We start from the raw sequence: 12198 nt of genomic DNA, 5'->3' as shown, positions 1-12198 counted from the left end.
GTTATTTCAATTAACAGAATGGTTATTTGTCCCTGGAGGTTTTCTATGTCACCTCCAATAAGTATCATAAAATGATGTTTCTGAAGGAAATTATTAAATCTATTTATTTAAAAACTTATTAACAGGTGGCTAATGATCCAAACAAGTTGGTGAAAATCCTTTTGTCCCTAGTAAATACAACTATAGACCCTGGAACTAAAGTAAGACATAATGAAAGGAGAAGCCTAGGAAGCCGTAAAAGGAAGAAGAACCCGTTGCTCACTAGGGACCCCAGGAATGGAGCTCAGTACCGCAGGCAGTAGGTGTCTCTGTTATCCCACCCGACATAAGAAGGCAACCCAGACCCAGCACTTCCTGACCCCAAAACAGCAACTCAGGTGTGCTCGTATTACCTTGGACTGAACCAAGATCTCTGTCACCTCCAGCAAGGGAGATCGAAAAGGAGCCCTTCTAACAACTAGCAGCCAGGGAACCCTCCGTCCTACCAGAGGGGTCTACCACAGGTGGCCTTTGTCTCCGAGAGACTGAAACGCCCCTTTCCAGCACAGAGACTCAGGGACTGCAGAGGACAATGGCCAAACAAACACTGCCCCCAAACTAGAAACAGCCCACATGTTCTTCAACAAGTGAATAATTAAACCAACTGTGGCATGTTCAGACGTGATAGGATATCTGTCGGCAGCCACCGTCTCTGCGGGCTCACATCACAGCACCCAAACCAGAATGTGTCCTTCTCCTCCTCGCTTTCTCCTTTGCTGTGGCATTTTTGTTCAGCATTTCTCCTTCTTATTTTGCTCCCCACAAAATTAGTCATTATTATTATGTTGATTTTATTTGCAGACAAAACTTGAATAAATTATGACATATTTACAAATGTTTTGTTCATAATTACTTCTGGAATATACATACATATATTGAAATATTGTTGAAAAAAAGTAAAGACAAATGAAAAGTAAAATGAGGAAGTGTAATATAAACTTTATTAGATTCCAGAGAAGAGAATAGAAAGAATTGGTAGAGACAATATTCAAAGATATAAGAACGAGAGTTTTCCTGAATCAATGAAATTCTGAAATTTGGGAACTTGTCTCCTCCAGGGCTGTTTGAAAAATTTCCCTCTGTAGTTTTTCAGCTTCTTCATCACACTCTTACTGTAAAAGATGTAAAGATATATACCACGTGAACAGCTCTGCTTGGTACTGATGCATTAGGCAGGGATTTGAAAAATGTTTTGTTGTTTTTAGTTGTTGCTGCTGTTCTGTAGAGGTGCCTTGAATCACAGGGACCATGCAAAACCCAGTGCTAACCTGTTGCCACATAACTATTAACACAGGAAATGTCCTGAAATGAATATTGAATCAAAAAGGCAAAGTGCTCCTTTTTGTTCTGTTGGAAATTCAATAAGTCATGAGCAGCTATTTCTAATAATTAACATTTTGACCCATAACATTCACCTGTTCATTTTATCCTTCAGAACACATATGTTTTTATGCTGCTAAATTAGAAAAAAAAATACTGTAGCTAAAATGAAATCTCTTGTACACGTGTGCACGTGCACACGCGCACACAAAAAAACACATTGGTAAGTTTCTGCTTTCATTTCTCCCGATGTTGCACCTAATTTATCTATCTTCTCTGGAAAGCATAGCTGCACTAATCACGAGTTACTTACCTCCTGTGACTAATATGGTCAATGGCAAACTGATTACAGTCATAATCACACAGTTTTCTGCACATGCAACAACACAAGGACAAAGCATAGCCAAATAACTTATTACAAACACAAGCAAGCTTGGTATCAGCTTGCCTTTAACTGATTATAATTAGAGTAAGTATTTCAACATAGTTATTCAGGTACAAGATATTCGTACTTTTGCAGGGTGGCTGAAACAAATTATTCATATTCTAAGTTGCTATCTATAGAGGTTTATACTGGAGAACTCAAAGAGAAATACATATATTGAGAGAGAGAGAGAAAAAGAAACAAAAGAGAGAGAGAAAGAGGAAAGTTCCTTATGCAATGGTATCACAAACTGAATACTAGCTTTTAGTTCATTTTGCATTTGCTCAATGAACATCAGCCAAGCATGCTTGCTTTGCAAAGTCAGGAGCATCTCAGCAAGGATCATTCTTTACTTTTTGCCTCAAAACTGAGATAATAGTACCTAGTAAGGACCTGTACTTCCTGTTAGCCAATCTTTTTGTTTATTTGTTTAATGTGATGATGTCAAACCTGCACCAACAGAAGTTATAGCAGTTGATCTCTCCATTGGATTTGCCCCTCTACTTTCTTGTTAAAGCCATAGTTTTCAAGAACACTAGGCATATAAAAGTGGGGACCACCTGCACTTTTGGAGGGTGAGTTTGGTAGAACAACACTGGCACCTAGTGGCATGTGTGATGGAAAGAAATGCCTTCCAAAGAAAGCCCATGCAGGAAGCGCAAATCCCCACCTACTACTCATCAGTTGGGTCTCAGGCCTTGGGTCTACTGGTCCACAAGAAGATGCAATTTAATTTGCACGAGTCACAGAGCCTAGTTCTCAAAAAATATTAATAAAAATACTGTGCTGCCTTTGAAGAACACAAGTACTAGTTTAGAAACATTATATTTTGCAGGGCGGTTGATCATAGGAAAAAAGCTAATGACTTTATCGATAGCCATCATCTTGTCTAATGTATTTGAATCAATAGTATAAGAAAAACTAAAAAAGAAAGTAAACATTTCTCACGTTCTAGAGGAATTAGAACCTAATTAGGGTGACTGGTCATTTTTTATTTTTATTCATACATTCAGAAGTACGCGTGTATCACTTCCCTGGGTACTGTGTGCAGCGCTATGGGTACAGAGAGGAGTGAGGCAGGACTGGAGCTCACAGTCTGCTAGGGAGGTCAGTCCCACAGCCAATGATCTAACACACAGCTGTAAAGGGATAAATATGGGTGAGAATTATGGAAAAAATCTCTGATGATCAGAAGGGAGAAGAGTTTTGGCTGAGGGATGGGAAAGTTTAGAACTGAGCTATGTGGGAAGGAGAAGGGAGAAACAAAACATCCTGATGGAGGACGTGCCCTGATCACAGCCTTGGAGACAGGAAACCTCAGTGTGTTTATGGAGAGTCCCAAATAGTTTTTACTGAAATGTGTGATGTAAGAAAGGGTGCAGAAGTATCATGCCGCACACAGAAGTGGATGAACCACAGGAGGAGCCGTGTGCTGTGCATGATGGGAGTGATGTCGGAGGAAGGGTCTGGGGAGTCCTGATGGCTGGCCTCAACCCACCCCATCCTTTTACCAGGTTTTTGACTCTGCCACAGGAAAAAATTTAAGAGCAGAGTCACAGTAAAAAGTGAGAACAGGTATGTAATGAATAAGAAATGCAGATTTCACAGAGAGAGTGCAGCCTAGCTCCAGAGACTGAGCAGGGCCTGCACCAGGTTTAACACAAAACTAAGAAATACATACTTAAAGTTCAGTACAGAGTGCAGGATGGCTCAAGAGAGTGAGCAGCCACTTGCTGAAAGTAAGTTTGATACAAAAGGAAATATACGCACCTCAGCCGGAGAACTGCGTGTTGGCCCCAGGAAAGTGAGCAGCATCCCTGCCTTCTGCTGGGATTCAGGTTTTGTAATTCCACTATCTAATGCATATTCATGATGTCTAATGAATATTCAGCTAAGGAGGTGGTTGCTCGTTATGTAATATAGTCTTGCACATGCTTGGTTGGTCTCTTTTTGGAGCATTTTCATTGGTCAAATCCTAGCACATGCACTAAACATATTCAAGAATATTCTGTGCTCTTTAGCACCTCCAGTGGAAGGTCATTCAAAGGATAAACTCCCTTCCACTGGGCATGCTCAGTCACTGGGGTTATATAATCCTATATAAATTCCTTTTACTGAACATGCTCAGCCACTGGATTTGCATAAGTCCACCACTTGTGATCTCAATTTCCCCTGTGCTGGTGCCAAAAATAGGTCCGACAAGCAACAGTAATTCTATCTAGGGAAGAGCAAAGCAGAGGGCCCTGAGACCTTGGGGAGTGGCTTGAAACCCAGAGGTGTGTCCTGAAACTGAACCCATGGAAACTGAGCCCCTCCTATCTCAGGGGGAGGAGGGAGCCACCATGGCATCTGTGCTGATGAGAACGTTGGAACAGGGTCTTGGGCCCCATGACAAACAGGGGGACATGCATCCTACCCCCCAAGACAGTGATGCTAGGTTAGGCCCCAGCTGCATCCTGAGGAAGGGGAAGGCAGGTCCTCAGAGGTATGTTGGGGGACCCAGGACAGGGTGCCTCCTGGCCCTGCCACTACCATTGGGACTTGTTCTCTGCATTCACCCAGAGGCTCAGGAAAGCTTGAGTCAGATTCGTTCTGGGGGTGGAGGGTGGAGGGTCAGGGGTGCTCATGGGTGGGGAAAAAGAGGAGCTCTGGCACTGGATCAATTGAAGTGTGTGGCCTCCAGGGTGGCCCCAGGTGTGTTTCTGTAACAACAGGATGTATTTCTCACTTGTTCAGCCTCCAATGCAGGGAACCTGCAGCAGATGCCAAAGGTGAGGTGATGCCAGAAGTTTCCAGAAAGGGGCAAGTGGACAGGTGCCAGGTGGGCACTGAAGCTGGCCGTGCTTTGCCCTTTACAGGGGATGAGTCCATGTGTCTGCATGGGTGCGCCTGGCAGACTCCTGAAGCTGGTCCACATGAGGACTCTGGTGATAGTTTGATGGGCGGTGATATGGAAATCATCCTGACCACACATACACAGTCCTCACTGATGGGATGTACCGATTTGTGACATTTATTTATAATCCATAACTAATCTATCTCTATGAACTGTCCCTTCTGCCTCCAAAATGCCTCTTGCTGAGCCCACTGTCGACAGCTCCCCTTCCAGGAGAATGTCACGCTGGCCTCCCAGGTGACTTTTCTGATTCACTTTGTCCCTTGGTGATCCCTTCTCCACAGAACTGAGTGATGTTTTGAAAACATAAATCAAGAACTACCATGCCAAAACCCCACCGATGTCCTCTTGGAATAAAATCCAAAGACCTCCCACCTCCCTTTCCCCACGTGCTTGTGCCACTTCCTGCCCGTGCCTGTCACACCCCCACAAACCACAACACGCTGAACTTCGTGCGGCCTCTCTTCCCTCCTGGTGTATACTCTCGCTGTTCCTTCTTCCTGCATGAACTTTTCCCTCCCTTTTCTTATGAAGTGGTCCTTGTCAATCTTTAAGTCCCCGTATGTAAATCCCCTTTTAACAGAGCCTTCCTGGACCAGTCATCTGAGGCAGTCTGTTAATCCCTATCACGTCACTTGCTCAGTTTCCTTCATCTCACTTATCCCTAGGATTATCTCATTTTTATGTGACTGGGTAACTCCTCACTATGGGACCCCGGCACATGGGGCAGTAATGGCATTTAGTAGATAAGTGTCCCCTGACTAAACGATTGCACAGACATCACAACAGCAAGTGGTTAGTGATTGCCAAGTGCTTTAGTAGGTGCTGTACGCACCCAGACTCAGCAGGTGACGAAACGGAGGGAAGGATAAGTTACTGCACCTAACAGGGGTGTGTTGGACTTGTAGAGAGAGAGTACGTATCTTGGAATACAAAGTGGAGTGGGGGAAACAGGGGAGGGGGAGTGAGGTTGGGGATAATTAGGTGGTGGACACAAGGTACAATCACAGTTTGTGGTAATGGGCATGCTGCCAGTATGGATCTGGCCTTCACATCTTGGGTGTGAGGGGTGACAATCAGCTTTGTATTTCATGAATATTCATAACCAATGAAAAATAAGCAGAGATCAGTTGGGGGAAGCAACTTGGAAAGGATGACTCTGAGCTTGCGACGTTAGCGAGGCCCAGGCTGGGGAGGGCAGGGAGCGCCTGCAAGGAGGAGGTTACCAAAGCTAATGTGAGGCAGAGAGGTAATGAAGGTGATGACAGAGTGAATGCAGGTGGGAGGGGACACGTTGTAAGAGGGGACACTGGACAGCGTACCACTCAAAGATGGCAGGCCAGCTGGGGAGAATGCCTATCACATGCCCAGCCCCAGCCCTGCCCTTCATGAAAGCCCAGTTATTGGCATGAAGTAAACTTTCAAACTAAAGTAAACAAGGGTGAGGATATTGTTTACTGTCCAAACCAAGTCAGTGTAAAGAGTAAAAGGAGGTTGATTGAGCTGAGACTGCAGGTCCAGGTCAGACCTACTGAGGAAAAACTCATGCAGAGAGACCCAGAGTAAAACATGCACAGAAAAGTGCACAGCTTGCTCACCCAGTGAGCACAGCCCCGGAGCCCAGGACAACCCCCTCCCAACTGCTGCCCTCTTTTCTTCCCAAGGGTAACTATTCTCTTGACTTCTAAGCCAGAGAGAGCAGCTTTGCTTGTTTTAAAACTCTCTATGATGGGAATTTTCCAGTACATATTATTTTATGTCTGGCTTCTTTCACCCAGCACTATGGCCGTGAGATACATCTATGCTGCATATAGCTGCATGTCCTATAAGTTCATTCCTTTGTATTCCCACATGATGCTCCAATATATGACTATCCATTATGCTTTTGGGGGACATTTGGGTTGTTTTGACTTGGTGGCTGCTATGTACTTTCTTGTAATAAATCTTTCAGTTCGTAGAAGTATGCATTTGTGTTGGGTATAAAACTACCAGTCAACTGCTGGTTCACAGGGTTTGTGTATATTTAACTTAACTAAATGCTGCTAAACTTTTGTACCAGTTTACATTCCCTCCAGTAGTGTGTGAGATTCGTTACCATTCCATATCTTTATCATCATGTGCTACTGTCTGTCTTTAATTTTAGCTCTCTGCATAGGTGTGCATCTTTGTGGTTATAATTTATCGATCCTTGATGACTAAGGAAAGTGAGCCCACTTCATATGTTTGCTGACCACATTTGGATATCCTCTTTTGAAGTGCCATCCTCCGTGGTGTCTCTAACCTGCAAACCATTTATGTCTCGAGAGTCCTCCGGTAAAGACATTGCCAGATCCTACGTTAGAGAGCCGAGTGTGACAGTACGAGGACTGGATCTGCCAACAACTTGATATAGTAGCCAAGGGAACTGTTGCTACAGCAAGGAAAAAGAAAAAGCGGTATGTTTCTGGGGGAGACATTCACCCCATGTCTCTTAACTCACAGAGACACATACTATCCCATAAGAAAAAAAAATTGGTAAATCCCGAAGAGCAGGATGGGGGCCTTCCAAAGCACATATTCAGTCCCAGGGCAGTGAACATCTTCCAGAGCTCCCCAACAAGCCCTTCTTCCCTCCACTTTCACCCAGACTTCATGTGGCAATTGGCCCACATTAAATTTAGCCAGAGTATATGACAATTAAAGAGACATACAGATGAACCAATAGAAATTTGCTAGAAATGGAAGGTAAGCTAATTCTTCTACCTCCTGAAAAGATCTCCTCTCCCTCTGCTTTGCCCCTCACTGGGAGGCTGAGTCTGAGCTTCTCGTGGCCTTAAAGCTTTGCCCTCCTGGTTCATGTCTGCCATCTTCCCCCACTGGTCTCGCCAGCACCATGTCCCCCAAAGCCACCACTACTAACACACTGAAGACACTTCATATGTTTGCTGACCACATTTGGATATCCTCTTTTGAAGTGCCATCCTCCGTGGTGTCTCTAACCTGCAAACCATTTATGTCTCGAGAGTCCTCCGGTAAAGACATTGCCAGATCCTACGTTAGAGAGCCGAGTGTGACAGTACGAGGACTGGATCTGCCAACAACTTGATATAGTAGCCAAGGGAACTGTTGCTACAGCAAGGAAAAAGAAAAAGCGGTATGTTTCTGGGGGAGACATTCACCCCATGTCTCTTAACTCACAGAGACACATACTATCCCATAAGAAAAAAAAATTGGTAAATCCCGAAGAGCAGGATGGGGGCCTTCCAAAGCACATATTCAGTCCCAGGGCAGTGAACATCTTCCAGAGCTCCCCAACAAGCCCTTCTTCCCTCCACTTTCACCCAGACTTCATGTGGCAATTGGCCCACATTAAATTTAGCCAGAGAAAGAGCAGGATGGGGGCCTTCCAAAGCACATATTCAGTCCCAGGGCAGTGAACATCTTCCAGAGCTCCCCAACAAGCCCGTCTTCCCTCCACTTTCACCCAGACTTCATGTGGCAATTGGCCCACATTAAATTTAGCCAGAGTATATGACAATTAAAGAGACATACAGATGAACCAATAGAAATTTGCTAGAAATGGAAGGTAAGCTAATTCTTCTACCTCCTGAAAAGATCTCCTCTCCCTCTGCTTTGCCCCTCACTGGGAGGCTGAGTCTGAGCTTCTCGTGGCCTTAAAGCTTTGCCCTCCTGGTTCATGTCTGCCATCTTCCCCCACTGGTCTCGCCAGCACCATGTCCCCCAAAGCCACCACTACTAACACACTGAAGACTCGTGTTTTATCTCTCTGTGTCATTAGTCAATCCCAAACACATTCTAATTATTGACAAGAAGAACCAGGTACAACTAAGTGAAAATTAAGTAATTTTCTCTGGATCTTTTAACCAATTAGAGTCAGAAACAGAATTTGAAAGAAGAAAAACAGCTCATTATTGATTTTTCTTTTGCACTCTTCCACCTCTGATTAAAACATCTAGACAACCGTTCTGTTTTTGTAATTTCGATGGATGTAATGTGGGTATGTACAATGCATAATTAAATCTCTCCCAAGTAGGTACCCAACCAAAAACTATGTTCCTCACCTCTGACTTCTCTCTTTTCCTCACTCAATTTACATTTTGAGAAATTTACATTCTTCAGTAAAGTCTAAAGACTGCATAATAAATGACCATATACTCCTCATCCAGATCCATTAATTATTTCCAATTGTTTTATCAGAATCAAATAAAAAATCATACATTATTTTTAGTTGTTATGGCTCTTGAAAGCTCTTTTATTCTAGAACAGTCCTTCCATTTTTTTTCCCTGTGGGTCCAGGTGAGTTCTGCAGAATGTCTTTTTATCCGGGGGTGTTTGTTCTCCCCAAGCTCTCCAAAATTCAATTAAAGTTAAATATTTTATGGAAGAATGTTCTCTCGTAGTGCTTCCTCGCATCATAGCAAGAGGTTTGTGTGATGACTACGTCTGAGATAATAATTATGATGATATTAAATTTATCATTTGGTCAGATCTGGGAAGCAATACTTTGAGAAAATGTGTATAACTCTTTCCTTTAAAACTTTTCCTGCAATGGTTTTAACCTAAATTGAAGATCCTTTCTTCAATCAACCATTACAGTGGAGGCTAAAAGTTCTGATTTTCAAGTTGTAACCTTCTTCTATATTTATTGGCTGCCATTCATGTATAAGAGTCTCTCTCCTACTCTGTTAATTATTAGTATGGATTCAAGTGTTTTTTAAATTCAGTGTTCTATCACAATCAGTATTTCTCTTGAAGCTAAAAGTTTCCAAATTTGGCCAATGAAAACCCATATCAAATGCCTCCTTCTGGTGCAAGATGTTTCTGGCTCTGCTTGAACTTTCCCCACTCCGGCCATGGGATCAGCCACTTTTCTTACATTCTGGACACTAGGTATGCTCACTGCTACAGGTGCCATTGCCTCCAGGCCGTTTGGGTGGAAAGAGCTGGGGTAATAGATATAATGCATAAGGTAAACCATAAGTCCAAGCTGATACCACCCACTTACTTAATACCTCAACCTTTTTCCTTGTCTTTACCTATTGCGTGTTTTCTTCTCTCTTCCCCCATAGTGAGGATAGACCTTCCCAACACTACCACGGTTACTCATGTGCTCTCTCCTCCAGGATGCCTCAGAGAATTTCGGGATTACTACATTAATTCCACCCTGACTAATGCATCTCTTAAGGGAAGCTCATTCTTTCCTTACAGTTAGGTCAATTTGTTTGCTGAGTTTTCTTCTGTGACTTCTACTTTCTGTATGAAGCAAGGGGCCAAATCACATATTCAGAGTGCTGGTGGGGCTGGGTGGGTTGAGGTGGAGAAAAATCTTACAGCAAAGCACAGAATTAAATAATTTTTGTGGAGATCAAGTTAGTTGATTATAGAAAGCATTATAGTGTTGATGAGCTCTGCTGAGTGGGCACTCAGTTTGGCATTGGTTAATTTATCGTTAACACACAGGACACTTGTGTAAGTTTCTGCAGCAATCTTCAATTGCTTGGACTCTGCATGTGACAAGCACAATGGTAGGTTGTCAACTTCGTGCAAAGGCAGCAATCATCTGTACCAGAGTGGACATATTAGCATGTACTAAAACACTTAACTTGGTAAAGAATGCATAGCTCCAGAACACTGCCCTCTGTCTATCTCATAGAGAGGATCAGCAGCCTCTCCGTGAGTTTAGGAATGCATGAAGTAAATATAAGTAAAAAAATGATGAACAGCATCTTTCCTCACACCAGCAAAGATTTATTCTCACCAAAACTTGAAATCATTCAATGCCACCTTCTCAGGAAACTGTGGTTGAACTTAATCTTATCCTTAATGGAAAAGAACGAGGACAACACAGTATAATGAACCTATTTCCAAACTGCCGTGTGGGTGAACAAGTACTATTTTGGGAGATTTTGGACATAAGGTGGTTAACCCACCCCTGCATTCTATGAAGTTGTCCTGAGCTTAACTACAAGTTTTCAAGGAAGTAGGTTTTGTTCGTCTGTTGCTTTTTTCTGTCTCAAATCTCCACAACTGAATTGAAATGGGATGATGAAAGGGGTGGAAATGCAGAGTTGCTTGTTCACTGCCCTCAGGCAGCCCAGGGAGGCCTCCCTCTGAGTTCCCAAGCCCTGTCCTTTGATGGAGTCCAAAGAACCTGGACACGGATGAGCTCCTCGCTCTGCCTCTACTATAGAGACCGTTGACTTCTTTGTAATCATATGCAAAATTTATTTATTCACGAACATTTGTTCCTCTGTAAAATACATGTGGTGGGCTTAAATATCACCAAAATTCACTTTGGCATCCTTAAGGAACAGGTCTCCATCGAGGCTTGGTTTAAATATCTCTCCTTAAAGTGAACTCACTATCTCACCACCCAGCCCATTCGGCCAAAGAAGTCAGTGCCATTAGCAAGTCCCCTCTTGTGAGTCCAATATCCGTACCTCTGTTGTAACCACCCTTTAGTCTCGGCTTAACCTCCTGGGGCTCCATTAAATAGTTTGTTTTGCATTTTAGAGTACTCCAGAATAGGAAAAAAATTCAACAGCATCAAATAAACACATTAAAGCAATTCTCCCTGTGAAATTGTGCACTAAATGCATCTACTCTTCAAAATGAAAATATTTGCTATTTCTCCTAGGTGATTTCCATGGAATGTGGAGTCATTCAGCTCAGAGAACAACTTAGCCTACCACAGACAGAAACTTGGGTGTCGACAGGTAAAGACAAAGTAGGAGAGGCCCGAGTAAAAGTCAGTAGTTACAGGATAAATATATAGTGAGAATTACCTATTATCTGGTCTTGACATATGGGTATGTCTTCAACACACCTGGAGAAAACATGAAAACTGTAGTCAAATATAGAGGAGTCTGCAACCAGCTTGTGGATGGGCAGGTAAGTTTAGAGTCGTGGAGATTCACTTACTTTGTCGGGATCAGGCTTTTTTCCCAAAGGCAGCTGTGTCCTATAGTTGGTGATCCCAGCCTGGAGTCACGTGTGTCCACAGCAGATTTTCCCAGTGCTCATGAAGTCAGCTCAAGCATAGGACAGGTGTTCTCTCCAGCTCTTTAGAAGAGTCACTATCCTCATTTTGCAAGCAGTGAAACTAAGTGAGACTGTTAAGGTCTCTGCATCTCATTTTCCTCATCTATAACCTTTAATAATGAAAATAATAAAATGAAAAATAAAAATAATTTTCAAGTAATTCATTTTCTTCTTCCCTGTGGCCTGGTGCCTCCCTTTCCTCTGTGATGTGGATGTCGTCCTGCCAATCACTGCAGCAATCTGACTTGTACCCACACTTCACATACTCAGCTCCCAAACACCATTCCCGTGGCTTCCCTGACCTCACGACTTTCCCTTCACTGCACCCAACCCTCCACCTCCACCCCAGGTTAAGCTAGTCATTCATGCTTTTTTTATTCGTGGTACCAGCACATGGTGAGCATCTCTGTGCAGGACTATGGGCTCCTGAGAGACAGAGGCTGAGTTTGACTCATCGGGAATCTGAAATGGGAGGTTC

The 12198-nt window shown here is 43.3% G+C and overlaps 1 long non-coding RNA gene across 1 annotated transcript; it reads right to left on the bottom strand.

Moving 5' to 3' along the window:
* Positions 1 to 1047: 1047 nt before the first annotated feature.
* Positions 1048 to 11816, bottom strand: LOC103599815. Its single transcript, XR_551325.1, has 3 exons — positions 11601 to 11816; positions 11465 to 11505; positions 1048 to 1151 (listed from the first exon to the last, which is right to left on the bottom strand). It is a non-coding gene; the product is annotated as an uncharacterized LOC103599815 (long non-coding RNA).
* Positions 11817 to 12198: the final 382 nt, after the last annotated feature.

This window comes from Galeopterus variegatus, unplaced genomic scaffold (assembly GCF_000696425.1).
Source record: "Galeopterus variegatus unplaced genomic scaffold, G_variegatus-3.0.2 Scaffold3116, whole genome shotgun sequence".
In the NCBI taxonomy this organism is placed as follows: domain Eukaryota; kingdom Metazoa; phylum Chordata; class Mammalia; order Dermoptera; family Cynocephalidae; genus Galeopterus; species Galeopterus variegatus.
Note: the sequence above shows the minus strand (reverse complement) of the source record. Positions and strands in the feature narration are given on the sequence as shown.